This window comes from Malaya genurostris, chromosome 2 (assembly GCF_030247185.1).
Source record: "Malaya genurostris strain Urasoe2022 chromosome 2, Malgen_1.1, whole genome shotgun sequence".
NCBI lineage: Eukaryota > Metazoa > Arthropoda > Insecta > Diptera > Culicidae > Malaya > Malaya genurostris.
The window spans coordinates 173874313-173901920 of NC_080571.1; the positions used below are offsets into that span (position 1 = coordinate 173874313).

General features: G+C 41.3%; 1 protein-coding gene across 6 annotated transcripts in view; it reads right to left on the reverse strand.

The window, feature by feature from the left end:
• The window catches only part of LOC131432412 (uncharacterized), a 329233-nt gene that overhangs the window by 236962 nt on the left and 64663 nt on the right, over positions 1 to 27608 (reverse strand). The window lies entirely within an intron of this gene.

The following is a 27608-nucleotide window of genomic DNA, read 5'->3' on the forward strand; positions in this document are numbered from 1 at the left end:
TAGGGTCTTCTTTCACCGCTAGCGTTTCCAAGCCTTCTTACCTTGGCTGTGGTTTTGCTTTATATCACATCTCTCTGTGAAAGAATTCCGTGGTCAATATGACTGTTAAACAGAAAAGATATCTCTTCCGAACTGCACCACTGGACGTCAGCGGTAATGTATAGGCAAATGACTGGAGCACCATTCATTTTAAGAGTGAGTTGTTACACACTCCTTAGCGGATGACAACTTCCATGCCCACCGTCCTGCTGTCATTAGCCAATAACTCTATGGTATCTAAGCGCCGTAACATTACGTTTGGTTCATCCCGCAGTACCAAGCGACCAGGGACCATGTCCAAGGGCTTGACGACCCCTCCCCAGGCCACTGCGAGTTGTAGGGCTCGTCTAGGATGTGGTGGGGTTTGACAGTGGGCTCTGTTAAACTTCTATAAAAAACTGGTGGTATCCGCAAACCAGCCCTACTATAGGGCTCCCAAGTTGCAAAAGTGTAATCCTGCTCGGTCGGGAGGGTACTGAATAAACCCCCTACTCGTGGGATCAAAAAATGGACCCTAATAAACAAAAAAACAAATAAAGGAGAGTAGGTAAATCCCCTTTGCGATAAAGGGTTTGAGGAGAACTCCACCCGTTAAACCGGGTGCGAAGGAGGAAGGAGCAGTGGTAGCCGACGAAACGAGCGACAGCAATGCGCTCCTCGAAGCAGTGGACCAACCAATGACCTTGGAGTCGGGGTCTAATGAAGCTCTATCTATTATGACAGCGGTTGTAGAGCAGCTCGATGCGATCATCGCTTTCACTAGCGGGAACAGCCACATCGGCAAGGACCTCAAGCTGAGCTTGCTGAAGCTGAGGAAAGCCGCAATTGTGGCCAAGAAGGACCAGAAGGCTCTAATAGCCCGAACGAAGGGAGGCGAAAGGACGGATAAGTGCTCCCAAACAGAGCCTTCCACATTCCAGAGTAGCCCGAGTCAGGCGACGATCGAAAACGCACTCCGCTTAACAATGGAGGGGAACAAAGTGAGTAGGAAACGGGCCAGGGACTCACCAGGTCACAAACGCGCGACCAAAAGGCGTAAGGGACTGGTTGCTGACGGCAGGGAGAAAGATTGCGACAGAGGTCTCAAACCCAAACGGATTATTCGGTCCCAGCACCCGAGTAAAGACACCGAACATGAGCCTGGTGAGAAGGATCGACAGGACAAGGGGAATCATGACAAGGACCGAAGGATAAAGGAGAATCCTGACAAGGACATGAAGCGGCCCTGGCTCAAGGTGACCGGGAAGAAAAAGAAGAAAGTCTCCATAGAACGCGAGAGAAGGGCTAGGGACAAAGGGGAAGCCTTGCTGGTCAAAACAGACAAGGAGAAGTACGCCGACGTCCTCAAGGCAATGCGGAGCGTAGCAAAGCTTGCCGACCTTGGAAAGGAGGTTCGCTCTATTAGACGTACTAGAGCTGGCGAGATGCTGCCAGTGCTGAAAAAAGGAGCACAACGGTCGGACCAGAGCTCGGGCCCTAGCCCATCAAGTTTTAGGTGACGAAGTCGAATTCAGAGCCTTGCAAAACAAGGTGACACTTCAGTGTAAACGGCTGGATGAGATCGCGAGCGCCGAAGAGATTATTACGGCCATTAAGAGGCAAGGAGGGGTGGACGTCCCACAGGAATCCATTCGCATGAGAAAAGGACCCCAAGACACTCAGATAGCCACGTTCAAGTTATTAGTCAAGGATGCTAATAAGGCCCTAAAAGTGAGTAAACTGAAAGTTGGTTGGTCAGTTTGCCCAGTGACTGCATAGCAGCCGCCGATGGTGGATATGTGCTTCAGATGTTTCGAATCTGGCCACAAGTCTTGGGTTTATGCAAAGGCCCAGACCAAAGTAACCTATGCAAGCGTTGCAGTGGCGAAGGCCACAAGGCGTTTCCTTGCAACAAAACACCAGGGTGTGTGATCTGCGCGGATAAGAAGGCTCAAAATCACGCCATGGGCGGCCCCGTGTGCCCCTTCGGCGGAGTAAATAAGACGGCCCAGTCGAAGTGCAGCTAAACCTCAACCTCTGTGCAGCGGCGCAGTAATTGCTGCATCAGTCGGTTGTAGAATGGAGCACAGACGTCGTTATTCTCTCGGACCCCTATCGCATCCTTGCCGATAATGGGAACTGGGTTGGAGACAGATCCGGGTCAGCGGCCATCTGGACAGATCCAATCATTATCGAATTCAGGAAGTGGTGACAACGCAAGCCGAGGGAGTAGCCATTGCGAAGATAAATGGCGTATACTATTGCAGCTGCTACGCCCCACCGCGGTGGCCAATAGACCAGGGGTGGCATTATGTATCTCGATTCGACTGAAATTTTATCGAATCGACCACGTTTCGTATTATGGTTCTCGATTCGAAGTCGATCATCGAGCTTCGTTCGACTTAACTCGAAGAAGTATTAGATTATCGAGAAGTTTTGGCATTATGGAACCAAAACAATCGAGCTCGTAAACGACTGAACTCGATAAGAAATGGTCGAAAGCCTTATTACTATCGACTATGAGTTTTCGAATACGTTTCTTTTTTATTTAGGTAGTTATCGATAACATCTTAGATTTTCGTAAACATATTAGTATTGATAATCTTCATTTTAATGCATTGTTTTGTATATCGTTATATATATATATATATATATATATATATATATATATATATATATATATATATATATATATATATATATATATATATATATATATATATATATATATATATATATATATATATATATATATATATATATATATATATATATATATATATATATATATATATATATATATATATATTGTGTGTTTGGCATATTAAGTACAAGTCGAACTGTTTAGAAAGCATATTAATTGAAAGCTGCGTGGTGTTTACTTAAAATAACAAAAGTAAGTCGAAACTAACCTATGCCCAGTAACTGTAGTTTGTAATAAAATTTCGGAATCCTGTGGACAGAAAACGTCGCTCAAACGGATTGTAGGAAAAAGCTTATTCGCTCGATAACAATGAGCAAATAATGTTTTTACCCATATATCTAACTCTAGTAAATTGAAAAATTTGTCCAAACACCTTGAAAGTATTTAGAATATGCCAAAAGCATCACAATCTCGTGCTATTAGCGTGTATTTGACTTTTCAATAGTACCTAAATGGATTATGAATACTGCAAAGAATGGGTTACTCCTGGTATATTAGCTAAAGCAATATCTCCTAATAAATATGATAAAATACTACAAAGAAAGCTGGAAAACCTAAAAGCCTTTGATTAAAACTACACATATGGATGACGTAAATTGTATTAGACTTGAAACAATACATGAAAAATAAAGAATTTTTTTAATTATAATTTCAAAAGTTCATCGATAAATTGTGTACAAGAACACGCTTGAAAAAATTCTTTACGTTTTCAAATGGAGTGGAAACGAATCTGCTTCTTGATTTAAATTTCAGAAATGTGTTCATGTTAATTTCGTGCGGCAACTTAAAACCGCAGTATTACAAGCAGTTTGCTTCTTTTCAGTACTTGAACTGAATAAATGTAATCGAAAATACCCAAACAATAATTCAGTTTAATTTTTTTCATGATTGCAATGTATATTTGTTTACCTATGTATGTTATGACCAGAGATGTCAGATATTTTCATAGAAAATCTGTATTGATTCGTATAAAATATCTGTATTTATCTGTATTCGCTAATAAAATAAAATTTCTACAATACAATTATGTTTAAAGGTGTTATTCTAATAGATTATGGTTATAGAGTGGTAGATTAAATTTCATATCTTATATTATATTCATCGACGAAATTTTATAGCTTTTTCCTATCAACAACAATTGTATTATGGTGCCATAAACTTGTCTAATTTGAAAATGTTCACTTCATAAGTTAAGATGGATTTCCAAAATCCAATACGCAACGTCAAGTCAGGTAATACAACTGTCAGTCTGGCAATAATGTTTCATGATGCCAAGACTTGTCTAACTTTTAAGTCCAATTTAGTTACAAATTTTAATATAAATGGATTTCAGTGTTCTTCATTAAATATCTGCACAAAAAATATATATCCTAAATCCTAAACGTTTATCTCGTCATTGCAATCAAATACTAATAGATAGCTCAAATACTAATAGATAGTTTAATTTTTTTCCTTAATACTTTTGGTGAAATCTGTATAAATCTGTATTAAATTTAAGAAATCTGTAATAAATCTGTACTCTGTGTTAAATCTGTATGCGCATGTAAAAATCTGTATAATACAGATAAATCTGAATAAATGGCATCTCTGATTATGACAGTTCGAGCAGCGTCAGTCGAAATCTAGTACCACATTGTTAGGATCTCGATCACGAGGTCGAAAGCGATACGTAATGCCTCAGTTCAGTCGAATCGACTTCAAAAATAATCGTTTCGAGCAACTCGATTCGAGATGCATAATGTCAGCCCAGTTCACCCAACTGGTCGACAAGCCGACCGTAGACCTGGTGGGTAAAAAACCAGTCGTGATAGAAGGAGATTTCAATGCATGGTTAACGGCGTGGGGTAGCCACCACACTAACCAGAGAGGGCAGACGCTGCTAGAGGCCCTCGCCAAACTTGATGTTGTACTGGAGAACGACGGCCTGGCTGGAGACAAACTGGAGAGTGGAAGATGGCTATACCCCCAGCGACCACCTAGCCATGCGCTACACGATAGGTAGCCTAGCGAGATACAACAGTAGGGGAAATGTTCCCGGAACCCGAGCGTGGAAGGTTGCTGACTTCGACCGTGAAACGTTTAGTGCAGCTCTTACACTGGAGAATCACACAGCGAACTTATATGAGGAAGAGTTGGTAGCCGTCCTGACACGGGCGTGCGACGCGACCATGCCGAGGAAGGCACGACCGTGGAACAACAGACGACCGGTCTACTGGTGGAACGAGCAAATTGCAGACCTTCGAGCGATGTATGCAAAGAGCTAGATCACCGGAGACATAAGCAGTAAGTAACGAAGCGTTCAAAGCGGCCATGCTTGCACTGAACAAGGCTATTCGCGTAAGCAATAGAGCCCACTGTTATCAAAGCAAAAAAGCCTACTGTTATCAAAGCGAAAAAGCCTACTGTTATCAAAGCAGCTACCAACAAACGAAGTTAGCAGATTGACAAATGAAGAGTTGTTGTCAGCGGCGAGATCGTTCGACACTAAGAAAGCCCCCGGGCCGGATGGTATTCCGAACGCGGCCCTAAAGTTTGCTATAACCTCCAAACCGGACATGTTCAGGGAGGTCATGAAGAGATGTTTGGACGAGCGCGCGTTACCGGACATTTGGAAAAGGCAGAGATTGGTACTGTTATAGACCAATCTGCCTGATCGACACCACAGGGAAGCTCCTGGAGAGAATCATCCTGAACAGACTAACCCCGTTCATAGAGGAGGCGAGTGGACTGTCTAACGAACAGTACGGGTTCCGCAAAGGCAGGTCTACGGCGAATGCCATAAAATCGGAGGTAGCTACCGCGGAAGTCGCTATTCAATCTAAGCGGCGTGGAATTCGCTACTGCGCGATAGTAACGCTTGACGTCAAAAACACGTTCAATAGTGCTTGTTGGGCGGATATCGCTGACTCCCTCCTTCGACTGGGAGTACCAGAAGGGCAGTACAAGATTCTGGAAAGCTACTTTCAGTACCGGGTATTGCTTTACGAGACCGAGGAAGGCTTACGCAGCACTTCTATCACGACCGGAGTACCACAGGGATCCATCCTGGGCCCGCTTCTGTGGAATATAATATACGATGGCGTACTGAGGTTGAGGCTCCCCACGGATGTCAAGATAGTCGGGTTCGCGGACGACATCACGTTTACAGTCTACGGAGAATCCATCGGAGAGGTGGAATTGAGCGCATCACACTCGATCAGCATGGTGGAAGACTGGTTGCGTAACAGGAAACTGCAACTAGCGTATCACAAAACAGACATGATGGTGGTAAACAACAAAAAATCAGAGCAAGAGGCGTCGGCACATGCTGATGATTGCATGATCCCTTCCAAGAGATCACTGAAGCAATTGGGTGTGATGCTTGACAAGAAGCTCAGTTTCGACAAGCACGTGGAATATGCCTGTAAACGTGCTTCAATGGCGATGGCGGCGCTCTCGCGAATGATGGCCAATAGCTCGCCGGTGCGCTCTAGCAAACGGTGGCAGTTTCGATCCTCAGGCACGGCAGCCCGGTATAGGCGTCGGCACTCCGGATGGAACGCAACGCGAAATTCCTGGAGAGCACGCACAGACTGATGTGTCTTCGTGTGATCAGTGCATACCGTACGGTGTCTGGAGCCGCAGCCTGCGTGGTGGCGTGCATGATGCCTATTGGACTGCTCATCAAGGAGGACGCGGAGTGCTACGATACGCGGAGGGACAGGAACGCTAGTTGGACTGCCAACACAGCCTCCCTACGCGAGTGGCAAAGGAAATGGGACAGCTCAACCAAGGGCAGGTGGACACATCGACTCATTCCAAGAATCTCTGGATTGATCGACAGATCGCACGGCAAAGTAAACTTTGGCCTTACACAGTTCCGCACAGATCACGGTTGTTTTAGGTGGTACCTCTACAGGTTCGGCCAGGCGGCATCTCCTGCTTGCCCTGGCTGCCCAAATGAGCTTGAGACGACAGAACACGTCCCTATTGCCTGTCCCGCTTTGCGCACAAAGGAATGATCTACTGTATGTATTTGGCAGAGCAACTACACCAGAGAACCTAGTCCAGAGGATGTGCCACAGCGAGGAGAACAGGAACATCAGTGTTCCAGATCGCGGGCATCTTGTAGCGGAATTGGAACGCAGAACAACAGACAGCCGCGACCGCCGGCTGTTAAAGAGGCATCAGCGGACAAGCGTCGGTTCAGGAGTTTTTCCGTTGTCGGGGAACTTTCTGTCTGTGTAGTCTAAATCCTTCGCCGGAGATTAGACGAGTAGATTGCGACGTAGCTCTGGTATGGATCGTTGGGGCGCCAGTGAACCGGAAGCCATCCTCAAACCGGAATCATTGGAGCGACTCAGGCATTCTGCCGATCGATCCGTTTACGGGTATCGGAAGCGACGGTTACGGGAGAACTTCCATCGTCCGGGGAGTTCATCGCCGGTGTTTTTTCTTACAAGGTGAAATGCATTTACGCGCAGATTGTGGGACTCTCCACAGGACTACCACTGTATATTTGGAACTACCTAATACCGTTAGGTATTACTTCGGGGTGGCAGGCTATCGGTGCTCAGAGCACCCTTCCTGGACTTATGTATCGTCATGGACGTCTGCGTCGTTTTCTCCTATTTTTGGGTCATTTATCACTCGACTTTGAGCCACTCGTTTCGCTACAGGGAATCGACCAGGAGGATGACGAGGTCGGTCCGGCGATTCCGGATAGAGCTTAGCTTCCGGTTCGCTGGCGCCTCAACGACCCAGGGCTGGTCTACGTCACGAGCTACTCGGCTGATCCCCGACGATGGATCTAGCCTACACCGACGAAAAGTTTCCCGACGATGGAAGTTTCCCAGGGACCGACGCTCCCGAAATTCGTGAACGGTTCGTCGGTCCAGTGGTTCCGGTTGGAGGATGACTTCCGGTTCACTGGCGCCCCGACGATCCATACCGGAGTTACGTCGCAATCTACTCATCTAATCCCCGTCGAAGGTTCTAGACTATGCCGATGGAGAGCTCCCCGACGAAAGAGTTTCTCCCGACACCGAATCTCGTGTTTTGCTACATGGGACACTCGAATCAGAACCGAGGTCGATCCTGTGATTCCGGTTGGAGCATGGCTTCCGGTTCACTGGCGCCCCGGTGGCGTGCTTAATCCACCTAGCAGTAAGATGATACCTTTTTTAATCAATCTACATGTGTTATTAGCATGAATATTTTTCGGTGTTTCAGTTTTCATGACATTATTTTAATGACCGTCGTTTAAAACGGCAGTTTGAGATTTTAATCACTCATTATCCTGTTATGTCAAAACTGCAAATAGGATCGAATTTGAATCTAAAAGTGTGACAATTGATTAAACATTCCATGATATGTCGAAGTTCCTCTTTAGAGTTTACGGTAATTTTAGGTACTTCCAGATCCGGTATTCAGGAACCAGCATAACCCAAACCGATTCGTATAGCCATATGACGAATAAATTGCAATAGTTTTGAGTTCAACTTTAAAGCTTTTCGGGATTGTCATCTTCTATATCGGTTTGAATTTTCGAAATTCATCGTTCTGTAATTCCAGAATCGGAAGTCAGAATTCGATAAAATTAATAAATTTTGTATGGGACTATAAGTTTATTTTGATTCGAATTTTTGTTTCAGAAATTCGATTTGGCTTTTTTTAAGAAAACGATTGAGCTTTGAGAAACGATTCGATAATGAAAACGGAATTCGAAAAAGCTGTATAGTTTACATTTGATTCAAAATGTTTGAAAATCAGTGTAGACATCTATTGGAAATTGTAGAGCGAATTAAATTTTTGGGTACCAACAAGATTGAAAACTGAATACCGCTAAAACTGAAATAAGTTTATTTGATCATCGACTCTTCAAATCTGCAAACCCGCCTAGCCTAGCCTTGGTATTACATTCCTGTAGCGGAATTTGACCTTCTGTTTCAACAGATTTCGCAGCCGATTCAGAGTGTACAGAACCAGTGCATGGCTGGTGCTACGATTCTACTGACACTACGAATCCTTCCAGGTCGGGGCTCGAACATACGACAACTGTTTTGTAAGACCAGCGTCCTATGCATTGAACCGCCAACCCGGGAAAACTGCAAACCCGATGAACCTGATTAATTTATGTGAAATAGACATTTGTATACTAATCACCCTGTATCCCCTAAACCGGAAGTTGGATCTAACTGCAAAGCAAGATGTTTAATAAAATATTTAAACTTTTCATTTGAATCTAAGATGATTCTTAGATTTAATTTGAATCCTAGATCGGTTCAGCCATCTACGAGAAAAATGAGTTACACAATTTTAATTTCGTTTCACATATCATCCTGTAGTTCTGGAACCAGAGGTCGGAAGCAAACATAATTCAGGAACCTTGTTTGGGAGCATACGACTTTTTATATGAGTCTGAGTTTGTAGAAAACGGTTGAGTCATCTCCGAAAAAAATTGAGTGAAATTATTTGTCACATACGCTTTCGCTGATCTCGACAAACTGATTCGAATGGTATATGGGTGTTATGTTCTTCTAGCATTTATTGATGTAAGTAGTTAAACAATATAATTATGCAAAGCAATTCGATAATGCTGCCATCATCTAAGGTTTAGATATGTCATATTCGAACAATTATGTTGCCAAAAACGAACCGTGCTGAAATTGGTCCGAGGTAAAATGTCATGAAAAAAGATGCTGTACACAGTCTTTTTGGTACTTAGAAACAATTGTATGTAACAGTATAAAAAATTCTGTTTCACGTTGTTCCCAAGGATTGCTTTGTCATACAATGCATTTCTACTACTGGAATAGGGGGAAAAGTCGCTTAGAAAAAAATGTCGATATCTCCGTTAAAAATGAACGGATTTAAACATTCTATGGCTTGTTAGATAGCTATTAGCATGCGGAATCTAAGTCTGGAAACACATTTTGTTTTCAAGGTCCAGTGTGACAGATACTGTCATATAACTGAAAATTTTGATATATATACATATATATATATATATATATATATATATATATATATATATATATATATATATATATATATATATATATATATATATATATATATATATATATATATATATATATATATATATATATATATATATATATATATATACATATATATATATATATATATATATATATATATATATATATATATATATATATATATATATATATATATATAAATATATATATATATATATATATATATATATATATATATATATATATATATATATATATATATATATATATATATATATATATATATATATATATATATATATATATATATATATATATATATATATATATATATATATATATATATATATATATAGTGTTATATACCAATCGACTCAGTTGATCGAGCAGCAATGTCTGTGTATGTGTCAAATAATCTTACTAGGTTCATGGTCCCATACGGAATACGTAAACTTCATCTGGATCCGAAGTTATAGGGTAAAGTGTGTTAAATATTGTTCATAAACCGGCGAAACAAAATGCGCAAATATTTTTTAAACCAAAATATTTTCTATACCATTTATTATGTAATCTCACGGGACCGAAATGATACAGCATCTAAAGTAGTGGAGAAGACTCTGCAACGCAAGTATCCTAATGCTCATCTACTTGCGTCTGATGGTTCCAAAAGCAACACGGATGTGGGATACACTGTAGTTGACGAAATTACACGCTGAGCTTCTGGCTTTGAGAAAAGCTGCCAATATCATAGCTACATTGTAGACAGCAAAATATGTCGTTCTAACAGATAGCTTGAGCAGTTTAACAAGTCTGTCCAACAAGAGACATTCATACCAATCTCAGACGTGGTTCGAAATCAAACACCTCGTTGATCAAATAGAAAGTAAGGGATCATCTGTAACGCCAAATCAAAATTGTGAACCTGAATCATTTCATATATCAAGCATCGATTTCAAATTTGTGATACACACGCGTGCTGTATCCAATTGTCAGCGAGATTGGAACACCGGTACAAAAGACCTATTTTTATTTTTGCAATTATTTCCACAGTCTCAACGTCAGCGTGGTTCAAGGATGGCGGATTTAGCAGACGAGAAGTTGTCATTATATCTAAACTCATAAGCAATCACTCAAGGCTACCGGAACGCTTGTTTAGAAACAACATCATAGACTACGGCATCGGTCAATGTGAAGATGCAATGGGTACACCAGATTACACACTTTTTCATTGTAGATTGTTCGAAGACAACAGAAGAGTTTTTTGGAGAACGATCGTCGACATAGGCGGGATACCTGATTTGGAACTCATTCTAAAGAGGATGGATCCTAGACTGATATCGGCAATTGTGACTGTTTTTGAAGACGCGAAAATAGCTCTATAAGGAATACATAAGTGTATAAGTTAAACTTGGCAAAACTATGGTAACAAGAGGCCAGTAGGTTTATTAAAATTAAAAAAAGAGGTCGAAGTCGGTTCGTACCGCCACCAACTAACATGACGTACAAACTACTAATTTTCATTCAATTTCGAGGATTTTATACGATTGTGCCATCGTACTCTAAACGACGATTTAAATTTCTGTTGCATCCGAAAATATGCAGTAATTTTTGGTAGGACCATAAAACCTTTCATTTAACCCTAAGATTGGAAATAGCGGTTTTGAGTCCAGTTTAGAAATTTTTTTACGGTTTTTGTTTCGCCGGTTTAAGTGACGGTGTACAATATTTTACACACTTTACCCTATAACACCGGAACCGGAAATCGGATCCTGATGAAATTCAGGAATTCCGTATGGAACCATGAGACTTTTTCTTTGAATCTAAGTTTGTGGAAATCAGTCAAACCATCGCTGAGAAAAGTGAGTGAGATTCATTTCCATTTGCCACTTGAACCGGCGAAACAAAATATGCAAAATATTTTCTAAACCAGTCTCAAAACTACACAAATTGATAGCCATTATCAGTAGACAATTAAACAATCCGATTCCGGCTATCATTGTGAGATATATGACCACTATTTCGGGTGCTTCCGGAACCGGAGATAACTACAGAAATCGATAGCCATTATCAGTAGGAAACTAAACAAACCGATTCCGGCTATCCTAGTTCCCGGTCGCCGTTTTCAGAAATAGTGGCCCTAAATTCCAAAATGGATCTCATTCGCTTTTCTCAGCGATGGTTTGACCGATTTTAACAAACGTAGATTCAAATGAAATGTCTCATGGTCCCATACGGAATTCCTGAATTTCATTAGGATCCGATTTCCGGTTCTGGAGGTATAGGATGACGTGTGTTAAATATTGTACACCGCCACTTAAACCGGCGAAACAAAATATGCAAAATATTTTCTAAACCAGTCTCAAAACTACACAAATTGATAGCCATTATCAGTAGGCAACTAAACAAGCCGATTTCGACTATCATTGTGAGATATATGACCACTATTTCCGGTGCTTCCTGAACCGGAGATAACTACAGAAATCGATAGCCATTATCAGCAGGAAACTGAACAAACCTCTCACTCGCTTTTCTCAGCGATGGTTTGACCGATTTCAACAAACGTAGATTCAAATGAAATGTCTCATGGTCCCATACGGAATTCCTGAAATTCATTAGGATCCGATTTCCAGATCTGGAGGTATAGGATGAAGTGTGTTAAATATTGTACACCATCACTTAAACCGGCGAACCAAAAACGCAAACATTTTACTGGTCTAAAAAACTACACAAATCGATAGCCATTATCAGTAGGCAATTAAACACACCGATTCCGGCTATCCTGTTTCCCGGTCTCCGGCTCCGGAAATAGAGGTCATATATTTGAAAATGGATCTCACTCACTTTTCTCAGCGATGGTTTGACTGATTTCCACAAACTTAGATTCAAAGAAAAAGTCTCATGGTTCCATACGGAATTCCTGAATTTCATCAGGATCCGATTTCCGGTTCCGGTGTTATAGGGTAAAGTGTGTAAAATATTGTACACCGTCACTTAAACCGGCGAAACAAAAACCGTAAAAAAATTTCTAAACTGGACTCAAAACCGCTATTTCCAATCTTAGGGTTAAATGAAAGGTTTTATGGTCCTACCAAAAATTACTGCATATTTTCGGATGCAACAGAAATTTAAATCGTCGTTTAGAGTACGATGGCACAATCGTATAAAATCCTCGAAATTTGAATGAAAATTAGTAGTTTGTACGTCATGTTAGTTGGTGGCGGTACAAACCGACTTCGACCTTTTTATTTAATTTTAATAAACCTACTGGCCTCTTGTTACCATAGTTTTGCCAAGTTTAACTTATACACTTATGTATTCCTTATAGAGCTATTTTCGCGTCTTCAAAAACAGTCACAATTGCCAATATCAATCTAGGATCCATCCTCTTTAGAATGAGTTCCAAATCAGGTATCCCGTCTATGTCGACGATCGTTCTCCAAAAAACTCTTCTGTTGTCTTCGAACAGTACAATGAAAAAGTATGTAATCTGGTGTACCCATTGCTTCTTCACATTGACCGATGCCGTAGTCTATGATGTTGTTTCTAAACAAGCGTTCCGGTAGCCTTGAGTGATTGCTTATGAGTTTAGATATAATGACAACTTCTCGTCTGCTAAATCCGCCATCCTTGAACCACGCTGACGTTGAGACTGTGGAAATAATTGCAAAACAAAATAGGCCTTTTGTACCGGTGTTCCAATCTCGTTGCCAATTGGATACAGCACGCGTGTGTATCACAAATTTGAAATCGATGCTTGATATATGAAATGATTCAGATTCACAATTTTGATTTGGCGTTACCGATGATCCCTTACTTTCTATTTGATCAACGAGGTGTTTGATTTCGAACCACGTCTGAGATTGGTATGAATGTCTCTTGTTGAACAGACTTGTTAAACTGCTCAAGCTATCTGTTAGAACGACATATTTTGCTGTCTACAATGTAGCTATGATTTTGGCAGCTTTTCTCAAAGCCAGAAGCTCAGCGTGTAATTTCGTCAACTACAGTGTATCCCACATCCGTGTTGCTTTTGGAACCATCAGTCGCAAGTAGATGAGCATTGCAGAGTCTGCTCCACTACTTTAGATGCTGTATCATTTCGGTCCCGTGAGATTACATAATAAATGGTATAATCCATTTTTATGGTTTATGTCGAATTTCCAAATCATATTAAAAAACGTGGTGTGTCGATAGTATCTACCCATCCGGTGTATTTTTTTTTTTACAAGGTGAAATGCATTTACGCACGGAGTGTGGGACTCTCCACAGGACTACCCAACTGTTGATTGGAACTACCCACTAAAACACCTTGGATCTCCAACCCTACCTCCCCGGCACCACCGCTAGGTATTACTTCGGGGTGGAAGGCTATTGGTGCTCACAGCACCCTGCCCAGATTTATGCAGAATGGGGATCAGCATCCTGCTCTCGAGGGATCGACCAGTTGGATGACGAGGTCGGTCCAGTGATGCCGGCTGGAGGGTAACTTCCGGTTCACTGGCGCCTCAACGACCCAAAACTGATGCTACGTCGCGGAACTACTCGACTAGTCTCCGCCAAAAGATCTAGTCTACGCCGACGGAGGGTTCCCCGACGAGGGAAGTCCTCCCGAACCGACGCTTACGGTACGCGTCTACGACCCGACCGAAAGGATGCCTAAGTCGATCCAATGATTCCGGTTGGAGCGTGACTTCCGGTTCACTGGCGCTCAGACGATCCTATCGGTACCACGCGACGATCTACTCATCTAGTCCCCGACAAAGGATCTAGACTACTCCGACGGAGAGTTCCCCGGCGAAGGAGAATCTCCCGACACCGAGAGTGCAACCTCGTTACGCAGGGCTCTAATTTCGGCCGTATCGCCCAGGACTAGTTGGGCAAGCGCAACAAGCTCCGTTCCGCCCTGAGCTCTCTTTTTAAGCTCGAGCAGCATCTCTCCCGTCTTCGTACGACGGATACTGCGAACCTCTTTGCCAAGCTCGGCTAGCTTTGCCTCGCTCCGCATGGCCTTGAGCACATCGGCGTACTTTTCTTTGTCGGCCTTAACCAACAAAGCCTCTTCTTTATCCCTAGCCCTCTTCGCGGGAATGGGCCCAGCATCTTTTTGGACCCTTTTCTTCTTGGCGACCTTCACCCATGGGTTCTCGCCGGGTTCGCTTACATGGCTCGGATCCGGGGTTCGAGTGCCGAGGTTTGGGTTGAGACCCTCGCCACGTTCCTTCGCCCCATCATTTTCGCCATGGTCTTTGCTCCGTTTGGCCTTGGGAGTCAGGCGTTTACTGCCTGGAGAATCCCTGGCGCGTTTTCGGCGCTGTTTATTCCGCTCAATCGTGAGCCGGAGCGCATAGTCGACCGCCTCCTGTTTTTTGTCGGTATCGAAGGTGAAGGGCTCTGTTTGAGAACACTTCTCCGACTTTTCGCCACCCTCTAGCCGCACTATCAACGCCTCTTGGTCCCTTTTAGGTACGTTCACGGCCTTACGTAGCTTCAGCAGGTTCGCCTTCAGCTCCTTGCTGATGTTGGATTTCTCCTGCGCGAATTCAATAATCGCGTCGAGTTGTTCTATGACCGCTGTCATACTCGGCTTGATTACTTCCTTCCCTTGCTCCTGGGACTTAGGCTGGTACACTGGTTTGACGTGGATATTGCTGTCACTCGTCTCCTCAGCTACTGCCCCGCTCTCCTCTCTCGCACCCGTTCTGGATGGAGACCTCCTCAAACCCCCTCTTGCGAAAGGGTTTACCTCCTTACTCGACGCCGATGTTGTTGATGTAAAGCTCATTTCATATGGGTCCCCCTTATGGCTACCGTCAAACCCAGCCGAAAGTAGTCGCTATCATGATCCCATGGTTACCTATGCGGTGCAGTGAGGCCATGCGAGGGTTGGCTTTACGCTCAGAGCCGGATCAGCGCAAATCAGGAAAAGGGCATCTGAACCTACTTCCACAATTACAGATGAACGATGCAGATTGAATGTAAGTTTGGCATCTAACAAAACACCAAGGTCATTAACATGGTCAACTCTCTGGAGCGTTTGTCCATCAATTGCATAGTCGAATCGAATTGGGTTCAGTATTCGGTGAAACGTTATGACCTGGCATTTTGAAATGCTGACAATCAACCAGTTTCTACGACACCAGGCGACAAATGTATCTAGAAGTTTTTGAAGCCGGATGCAGTCGTCAATAGAGCGAACTTCAAGATATAATTTCAAATCATCGGCATATACTAATCTGCAGCCAACTCCGAGCACCGAAACAGCATCGTTGAAGAACAGCAAAAACAAAAGTGGACCCATATTGCTGCCTTGAGGAACTCCTGATAAATTTGAGAACGAAGATGATACACAAGAGCCGAGCTTAATTCGCAGGACTCTACCACATAAGTAAGAGCGTAGCCAGTCAGCAGAGATGTCTATCTCCTCTGTGTGACGAAGAGCAAGCAAAATTTCTCCCCTCGCACTGACAACTTCAACGAGAGCTCTTATCTTTCACATTTATACACCACTGTTGTGTAAGTGTGCACCGCATCATGAGTGCGTTTGTTTATTTCCTTTTACCTCTTCCACTGAATCGCACCAAAGTGCTAGAGCATTAGCTAATAAATTCTCTGAGGTGGATGCAGATACTTTCACAGAGGTGTACACGCCGGTGAGCACTCTGCTGTATGGTTTTCGTAGATGGACACGCAAAATCAGCAAAATAAAACAATTTATCGTAAAATTTTCGGTTTTCCTTGCAAATTTTTCATAGCAAGGCCAGATCTACTCTCTATTAATTGAAGTTCACAGAAGTGTTCGCTCACAATCACGCGCCAGTGGTCACTTGGGTGTATTTAGACGAGAGCGCGTGTGAGCGATTCATGCGAAGAGAATGTGTTTCACTCGCGCCAGCTGCTTTAACCACAAGCACACACTCAAATGCTGTCTATTCGACACTGAGAAGAAGTGCGCTTTCCTCTTTGTGCGGTGCTTCGTTTTTTTCATCCTCGGTGTGACAGAAATCTGACTCTAGCGTTTAGCACTCTGGTGAAATGCCATCTCTGCCAGTCAGTAAACTTTTGTGTGGCGCCCAGCCGCAACATCTTGCACAAGAGTATTCGGTGGTCAATTCGGTCGAAAGCTGCTTTCAGATCAGTGTATACTGCATCAATTTGTACTTTATTCTCCAAACTCGAAAAACAACTGGAAGTGAAATCTAAGAGATTCGTGCTGACTGAACGACCTGGCATAAATCCATGCTGATCAGTAGAGATGTAATTTTTAGTACGAAAAAGTACCTCAGTGCTCACAATTATTTCGAACAGTTTAGATGCAGCTGATAAATTGGTTATGCCTCGATAATTTCTAACATTTGTACGATCACCGCTCTTGTATACAGGAAACATGAAAGACTGCTTCCAAGTCATCGGAAAAATACCTTGCTCAAATGATTTGTTAAATATAGTGCACAAAGGATCGGCTAAAGCAGAAGCGCAATGACTGTACACCGCTGCAGGTATGCCATCTGGCCCGGCAGAGAACGATCGTTTCAACTTCTTCGCTGCGGCAACAATCATATCGGGAGTAACCAAAAATGTGTCAATGTGCACTAAATTCTCAGGAACATCCACCGCGGCGGTCTCCGCATCGATACCGGAGGCTGTTTTTTCTGCAAACACCGAAGCAAAGAACTTTGCAAACAGATCACATGACTCCAAGGATGACCTGGATACAACACCATCGAGACAAACTTTTGAAGGAATTGATGAGCATTTACGTTTCGAGTTTACAAAAGTCCAGAAATGTTTGGGATTCCGACGAATATCAGTTTGAACTCGCATAACGTAGGATTTGTACAACCCCGCGTTTAATTTGCGATAGTTATCACTGGAACTTTTGAACATTCGTTTTATTTCAGAGCTCTTCCAGCGACGATGTTTGCGCTGCCAAGCATTTCGAATTCGTTTCAATTTACGAAGCAAAGCTGTGCTCCAAGGAGGACTTATTGGCCGTTTTACAAAAGGCAAATTTGAACTTAACCACTGAGTTATTTTGTTACAGAAAAAATATGCCATTTCATTTGCGTTGTCGAAATCTTGCAAAGCACTCCAGTTAACGTTTTGCAAGAATTCAAGTAAAGCACCAAAATCAATTTTTCTATAATTTAATGGCCTTGATTCATTCGTGAAGTCCATGTTCCGGAAATTGTTTTCGCGGCCAGCAGCCAACGAGATAACTAAAGGCGGATGATGCGGGTCGACAGGTAGCAGTGGAGTAACACTACAATCAACTATTAATTGATGCTCCGAAGAACAAAAGACCAAATCGAGCAATCGCCCAAGATGATTTCTGCACTGGTTTGCTTGATGTAGATTTAAAAAATCCATACCGTCGATCAGCGCTGTACCAGCAGCGGATGGCAACAAAGAACAAGCGGGTTGTGTTTCTTCATGCCGTTGATTCCACACAATGCGGGGCTGGTTGAAATCACCACACACCAGAACAATATCATTCACAGAACCTTTACTGCACAGTTCCGAAACAGTTGAAATGTGCGCATCGATCACATCAACGTTTTGGCTTTTATCAGGGGGAATGTACACACCGCATAACAGTAACTTTCTACCCCGCACTGTAGCACTTGCACACACTTGTTCAAGACACTGACCATTCACCGTTTCAATGATAGAGCTGACATGTTTTCGTGAAATGGCAATCAAAACTCCACCAAATGATGCTTTGTCACTATTAGCTGAGCTGCGGTCACAGCGAAAAACATTGAAGGAATTTCCAAACAACTTCTGAGAGTTTATTCGGCTATCCAGTCCGGTCTCGGTCAAAAAGATGACATCAAAGTTGCAGTCACTCGTCGTTAAAAAGATCTCGTCGATTTTTGTCCTCAACCCCCGAACATTCTGGTAGTACACCCAGATACCAACGTCATCTTGTTCGTCATTCTGCGACACGGGATAAAACAAATCAGCGCTTGATAATCTGGAAGCTAACGAATACTTGCCAAGATGAGTAGTTTGGAAGACCCCTTCACCACACCTACCCGCAGGACCAGGACGGCTGATGAACGCTGGCAGTGGTGGCACGACTGGGGAAGGGGGGTCAGGGGCTTCCACAATATCAACTACGGTGCGTCCCAGTATACTGCATTGCATCACTGCTGAACTATTCCTCCTTGCGTTGAAACAGGCGTTGGAGATGGATCCACAGCAGTTGGTTTCCAAAATTTTTGGGATGATTTCTCCTCGAATTGGCGAAAATAGATTCCTTGGGGTCAAGTTGAAGGTTCCAAGGCGATAACTTGTAGTGCAGGATCGAGGCCAACTTTAAATGATACAAAGGTCATGTTGCTAACATCGGTACCTTTGGCGACCAGTTTAACAACTACTGGATCCTCATTCATTTCAAGATTGGCTCGCACCATAGCAGCAATCTCATCATTGGTGACGTCTGGACGTATACGAGACAAATATAGCCAAATTTTGTCGGGTTGCTGTTCACAAACTGGAACACAAACAACGTTTTCTCCGATTTGCTTCGATCCAGATTTGCATTCGGAAGCTTTTTGTTCCAAGTCAGGCCCACGAGGTCTTTTGGCTGGACGGCGACCCCCGATGAATGGCCAGCGCATATTGAGCGGTGTGGGAGTCAGAGGAGCAGGTTTCGACAATGTTTTGATTTCGTTTTGTAAACCATTAATTGCTTCCGTCAACGACACCAAAGGTGAATTTTCGTCTGCCAATTTCGTAATGGAGCGGAGATGCGAATTTTCGAACAAATTGGCGCAATCATCACACATCCAAAATAAATTTTTACGATGAGATGAGAAATAGCCCAATAGAGCGCGGGAAACTCCAGAGCATGCCATATGAAACATGCGTCCACAGTAGCCTCTGCATACAACGGAATCGATGCCTGCAATAATCAGGTTGCACTTTGCACAATTTTTCTCCGAACTCATTCTAAGTGCAGGAATACGCCTTTAACTATGCAGATGGTAAATCACAGCAGCAAACGGTTCGTCGATTGTTTATTGTCAAACTACAACGACGGCAGCAAGAAGAATAGCCACAGGCACGACACAGATGAACGTGAATTACGACTTGACTAGCACTTGGCGGTTTAGAATAACACCTCAGTTCGATCCAGGCAGTATAGTCATTCACTGATAAAAACTTTAGTGATTAACTAACGCGGAAACGGTTTGAAACGGCAAGTTGCCGGGGGAGGGGTCGTCAAGCCCTTAGACATAGTCCCTGCTGCCCCAATGCTGTCCTTCAATACAGGTCATACACCCATCCGGTGTATGACCTGTATTAAAGGACATTTCGCCGTATCCAGCTGGCTGAGTGACCTTCTAATGTAGTCGTGACGAACCTTTCATTCCATGTTTGAAGGGAACACCGACGTTCAACGAATTTCATTGTGGTTATGTCTCGGTGTTTCAATGGCATTATACCACTGATAACTTCTAAGGAACCAGTATGTGTTGATCTCAGTGCAATCCTTATACAGTTTCATTGTATACGATCAAGTATGATAGTATCCGCTTCTGGTGCGTTTGCGAAGAAAATGGAGGCATATTCTAGGATCGGTCTAATACATGATTTGTAGATCGTCAACATTACCGTTGGATCAGATCCCCAGCTCTGACCGGCTACTGATCTCATAATGTTAGTTTATGTGACTGCTCGATGCTTCTTACTCAGAAAATGTCGGTGTTAGATGAAGGCCTAGTAATCTCATGCATTGTTTATATGGCACCTGTAACCCGCTGATACTTATTGTTGGAATTATATCAACGTCGACGAAGTTTTTTGAGAATGTTATAGAGCTACATTTATCTGGAGCCACTTGAAGAACGAAGCTTTTGATTCCATTTGATTTGAGTTGCATTAACGGCCGTTTGTGTGTTTCGGATATTTTCATCAAGACTTGACCTCTTATTATTACGCCAGCTCGATTTCTCCACAGCCGCTGTCAGTCGGCGTTTCCTAAAAAGGCTGTACACCAGATCTGAACATTGTCAATGCTACATGCAATAACCTGTTCCTATTTTTTTGAAGGCTATCTGTATCACATCAACCAGAAAGTGAAGAGCATCGACCGTGCCTCTTCCTTTACGAAAGCCACATATTTCATTTGGAAAAAGTCTGTTACTTCCTATATACCATTCAACTCTCTCAGTTATCATGTTTTCATAGCTTTGGCGAAAGCATGAAGCTAGCGCAATAGGACGAAAGGAATTAGCATCGGTAGGCGGCTTACCTGGCTTTGGAATAGGGACAATACTGAATAATTTCCATACATCATAAATTTCTCCCGTTGAGAAAATGTGGTTATATATTTGAAGAAGCTGACTGACATTATGCATCTCGAAACGATTATTTTTGAAGTCGATTCGATTGAACTGTGGCATTACGTATCGCTTTCGACCACGTGATCGAGATCCTAAAAATGTGGTACTAGATTTCGACTGACGCTGCTCGAATTGTCATAACAAACATAGGTAAACAAACCCATATACATTGCAATCATGAAAAAGAATGAAACTGTGAATTATTGTTTAGGTATTTTCGATTACATTTATTCGCTTCAAGTACTGAAAAGAAGAAAAATGTTTGTAATACTGCGGTTGTAAGTTGCCACGAAATTAATATGAACACATTTCTGAAATTTAAATCAATCAAATCAGATTCGTTTCCACTCCATTTGAAAAAGTAAATTTCAGAATTTTTTCAAGCGTGTTCTTGTACACAATTTATAGATGAACTTTTGAAATTATTATACAAAAAAAAACTGTGTTTGTCATGTATTGTTGCAAGTCTAATACAATTTACGTCATCTAAATGTGTAGTTTTAATCAAGGGCTTATAGGCTCTGCAGCTTTCATTGTTGTATTTTGTCATATTTATTAGGAGATATTGCTTTAGCTTTAAGATACTAGGAGCAACCCATTTTTCGTAGTATTTATAATCTATTTAGGTACTATTGAAGAGTCAAATACACGCTAATAGCACGAGATTGTGATGCTTCTGGCATATTCCATTGAAGGTGATTGGACAAATTTTTCAATTTACTTGAGTTAGATATATGGGTAAAAAGATTATTCGCTCAATGTTATCAAGCGATTAAGCATTTTCCCACAATCCATATGAGCGACGTTTTCTGTCCACAGGATTCAGTAAATTTAATTACAAACTACAGTTACTAGGCATAGGTTAGTTTCGGCTTACTTTTGTTATTTTTAATAGATACCACGCAGCTTTCAATTAATATGCTTTTTAAACAGTTGGACTTGTACATAATATACCAAACACACACAATATATAATGATATACAAAACAAAGCATTACAAGAAAAATTATCAATACTAACATATTTATGAAAATCTATGATGTTATCGATAACTACCTTTAAATAAAAAAGAAACGTATTCGAAAACTCATAGTCGATAGTAATAAGGCTTTCGACCATTTCTTATCGAGTTCAGTCGTTTTTGAGCTCGATTGTTTTGGTTCCATAATATGAATTCCATAGAACCATAATATGAAACGTGGTCGATTCGATAAAATTTTAGTCGAATAGTCGATAAAATTTTAGTCGAATCGAGAGATTTTCATCGCGTAGTCGTTTATTTGATGTTGTGTAATCATTTTTGAACCTTCGCCCGTTTCCATAGTGACTGCACTGAGATTTGCGGGTAGAAGCTGTTACAGAGTGCTTGTCATGACCCCTTTTGTGTCTTTTTGCCTTTCTCATATAGAAAGGCTATGCAATCACTGTGAAAATCGACTTTTTAACCGAGGCCCGGAGGGCCGAATGTCATATACCATTCGACTCAGCTCGACGAACTGAGCAAATGTCTGTGTGTGTGTGTGTGTCCGTCCGTGTGTGTGTGTGTGTGTGTGTATGTAACAAAAATATGCACTCACTTTTCTCAGAGATGGCTGAACCGATTTTCACAAACTAAGATTCAAATGAAAGGTCTCATAGTCCCATAGCCTATTGAATTTCATTCCGATCCGACTTCCGGTTCCGGAGATATAGGATGATATGTACAAAAAAATGGAAAAAATATGCACTCACTTTTTTCAGAGATTGCTTAACCGATTTTCACAAACTAAGATACAAATAAAAGGTATTATGGTCCCATAGCTTGCTATTGAATTTCATTTAAATCCGACTTCCGGTTCCGGAGTTGTATGGTAATATGTGAAAATTTGAGAAAAAGTTTACACTCAATTATCTCTGGAACAACTCAACCGATTTGCGCAAACTAAGATTCAAATGAAAGGTTTTATAATATCCTAAAAATTTGTAAAACATTTTATCTGAATACGACTTTCGGTTCCGGAACTACAGCATGATAAGTGGAAAATTACCAATTTCATTAGAATTTTTACACGAACGATGGTTAAAAACAGGTACAAATCCCATAAAACTGTCTGATACATTCTTCTAGTTTGCAGAGCTTGTTAGTTTGTGAGCATAAAAGCTTAATTCGGCACTACTGGTAGTGATGTCAATAATAAAAATAATAATAATAATAATAGTAATAATAATAATAATCACAATAATAATAATAGTAATAATAATAATCATAATAATAATAATAATAATAATAATAATAATAAGAAAAATAATAATCCTATTACATGTTTTATGCTGTTTAGCTTGTCTTACATACGCAGAAGTAACAGAAACGCAGGTTCGTTTCGTTTAATTGGTTTAATCGAAATAGAGCATAAGATAGTAAGTATAGGTTTAACTACGTTCAAAACTGTTCCAATTTGTGGGTCATATTTGTTGGTAGTAAACGAACAAACTTCGGCTATTCCGTTTATCTGAATCCGGTTTCGGAAGAATTGGAAATAGTGATCAAAAACTGCAAAAAGGATCTCACCTACTTTTCTTGGAGATGACCAAATCGATTTTCACAAACTTATAGGTTCAAAAGAAAAGTCTTAGTTTCATACGGAATTCCTTAATTTGTTGTGGATACTACTTTTGGTTCCGGAACTACAGGGTAAACAGGTTTTATAGAGTTGGTGAGATTAGATCCGAACAAATTATCCTATTTATATTCAATCAATAGTTGTTTTTGCGAATTTCACGATTATATTTATGATGTAATGAGTAATATGAGAAAGGCATCATTACACCACTAGGTGGATTAAAATAGGTTTTTTCTTCCACGTTGCACGTATCGGTGTTCTACATATCGTTATTCTATATGGCGATTTGAAATCTTTAACACTCATCGCCCTGTAAAGACAATATGAGCTTTAATTCTAATCAAGATTTGTGAAAATCGGTTCGAGCATTGCTGAGAAATCGCAAAAAAGTTCTAGTATTGGAGTTTTTCTTTACCTTTTTAGTTGCTTTCGGAACAGGAAAAGGGGGGACCAGACAGTTTTATGGGATTGGTACCTGTTTTTGACCATGGTTCGTGAAAAAATATTCATATAATTGGTAATTTTCCATTTATCACGCTTTACTGCCGGAGCCGGATAAAATGTTCTAAAAATTTTTAGGAAACTATAAGGCCTTTCATTTGAATCTTAATTTGTGAAAATCAGTTAAGCCGTTTCAGAGAAGATTGAGTTCACATTTTTTCTATAATTTTCACATATTACCATGTAACTCCGGAATCGGTAGTCGTATCCAAATGAAATTCAATATCAGGCTATGGGACCATAAGACCTTTTATTGGAATCTAAGTTTGTGAAAATCAGTTCAGCCATCTCCGAGAAAAGTGGGTGCATATTTTTGCCTTTCTCATATAGAAAGGTTATGTAATCACTTGAGAAATCGACCAGTGAAAATTGGCCCGGAGGGCCAATTGTCATCTACCATTCGACTCAGTTCATCGAGCTAAGCAATGTCTGTGAGTGTGTGTGTACGTGTCAAATAATCTCACTAGGTTTTCTCGGAGATGGCTGAACCGATTTTAACAAACTTAGATTCAAATGAAAGGTCTCGTGGTCTCATACGGAATTCCTGAATTTCATCCGGTTCCGGAGTTATAGGGTAAAGTGTGTTCAATATTGTACACCGTCACCTAAGCTGGCGGAACAAAAACCGTAAAAAATGTTATAAACTTGACTCTAAACCGTTATTCCCAATCTTAGGGTCAATTGAAAGGTCTTATGGTCCTATCAAAACTTACTGCATATTTTCGGATGCGACAAACATTTAAATCGTAATTTAGAGTGCGTATTAGTAGAGTTTTGGCCCGGGTTGGTGGTTCAATGCATAGGGCGCTGGTCTTACAAGCCAGTTGTCGTATGTTCGAGCCCCGACCTGGAAGGATTCTTAGTGTCAGTAGGATCCATAGTACTAGCCATGCAATGATGCTGTACACTAAGAATCGGCTGCGAAGTCTGTTGAAACAGAAAGGCCAAATTCCACAAAAGGAATGTAATGCCAGGACTTATTAGTAGAGTTTGTATGTCATGTTAGTTGGTAGCCGTACGAACCAACTTTGATTATACCGGTTCTCGAGTTCCGTTGCCGGAAGTGCATATAATGGTGAATCCACTTCGTTTTCTTAAGGATGACCTACGCAATCAAAGCACTGTTTTATTCTGTATGTTATACTAGTTAATGTACAAACAATCTCGTGGCTTCTTTAAAAAATCGAAGAAAAAATTTTTAATAGAATACCACAATATTATACATGAGAAAGGCATCATTACACCACTAGGTGGATTAAAACAGGTTTTGTTACATACATACACACATACACATAAACACACGCACACATACACACACACATAAACACATACGCACATAGACACCAGGGCTTGTATTGTGAATCCTCAAACGAACGAAGCAACAAAAAATATCTGCTGTGAACACTTTGCTTGACATTGCTGAATGAGAGACCTATATTAGAGAGAAACTGGATGCGTGAGAGTATATGCTACTGAGCAGACCAATTCCCCTTGCCAAGTAAATTGTCTGTGCTCTCATTCTCAGTTAACACATGAACTAAGCAATCCATGACAATGTAATGAAATGAAGGGTTCACTCTCGTTAGTATTGTACGAGAAAGAAGACCATGCCTCACGGTGTGCTACAAGACGCAAAGCAACGTCATATAGGCAATGTTTACGGTTTATTTTTAAAAAGTAGGTTTACAGAAATCATTTTTAACATAATGTTCGCATTCCAAGACCACATTGATCACATTTCAAACAGACTTTAAACATTTTATAGCAGAAATTTTGCATTTCAGCCCATTTTCAAAACGATCCATTTGTTTCTTGGCAGTTTACACTGTGTACATATCCTAGAAACACTAAAAGCAATGTTCTTTAAATTAATATTCATCGGAACTAAAAGTTATGAAACTAGTTTCCTCATAGGCATCTACAATATGAGAACCATTCATCAAATGCCAACCTCATGAAGCATAGGTCTCAGCAAGCGGGCATATTCATGAACTAATGAACGAACGAAGCAGCTCTCCTGGCTTGGGTTGCGCTGTGAATTCTACCTGACATACGAATGTGTGTGAATAGCACAGATAGTGAAACCCTTTCGTTCATATTCGTTGCTTCAATATGCAAGCCCTGATAGACACATAGAGAGAGATTTCAATACTGCCACAGCACTAAGTCAAATGTTCCGTCTTGACTATGTTTGGTGTATGTCCGCGACTATTATTTATTAGTTTATTTGCGGTTTCATCCTTTTTAGGACTCTCGCCAGCAGTGGTGAGGGGATAATTTGCATTGTATTTACTAAACAAATAAAATATAAATTGTTCCGTTGTGTACTTTAGTACTGCGTTGGTCCTAGTTTTTTGTCGTGAATACGACTTACTTTACTATGGGGTGCCTTTTCAAAATTAGCCATATGGAAGAATGGGCAGAACTTAATCGTAAATATCTCGACTTGTATTAACGGTAGCAACAAAATTCTTTCACCATTTCATCAAAAATATGATCAGGAATTGAGGACAATATTTTGAACAGTGTTAGATAACCACAAACAACTCAAAAATTAAGTTTTCTCAAACTTTGAAAACAACGCGGAAAACTCTTTACTTTTGCTTGGCTTTTTCGCGCAAGGACGACGATTTTGAGGTAGTCAGGCACATATCTTCAACTGACTGCATATAAAAGGGGAACCGTGGTCAAAAATCGATCATTCGTCATCTAACACTCGATGTGGATAGACGAATAACCTACTACGACTAATTTCGATTTTGTTTTATTTTTTATTCGCAGTTGTCTACCTACCCAAGCTATGGGTAAAAACCGCCATAGATCCGAGAAGGATCCAAAGGATGCTAAGCGTCTGAAGCCAAGTGATGTACAGGTAAACGACCGTTTGCTGAGTAAAAACCAATATGCTGATCTGCCAGTTGATGTCGAAGAGGAACTACAGAAGAAGGAAAAAATGCCGCCTTTCTACCTGAAGGGCTTCCCACCAACTCTACGCTCGGATTTCAACACACTGATCAGCAAAAGACTACAGGCAACAATCCGTTTATGTACTGAAGGCTACAAAAGAGCTGTTCCGGCTTTGAACCACTACAAAGGAGTGGAATGTTATCTGAAGCAGACAAAAGCGGAATACTTCACACACGATATTGCCGCCAACAAACCTATGAAGGTTGTATTTCGAGGACTACCCGACATGATGGAAGCCGAACTAAAGCAGGCACTGTCGGAGGCTGGACTAAAGCCTATGATGCTGTTTAAAATGAAACGACATAATACGGGCAAAAAGTTTAGAGATCAACTGTACCTGATTCATCTGGAGAAGGGCTCCTTCACCATGAGTCAACTGAAAACGATTAAATCGTTATTTCACATAATCATCGAATGGCAAAAGTATAAAAAGGTACATCGGGATGTCACACAGTGCACGAACTGTTTGAACTACGGCCATGGAG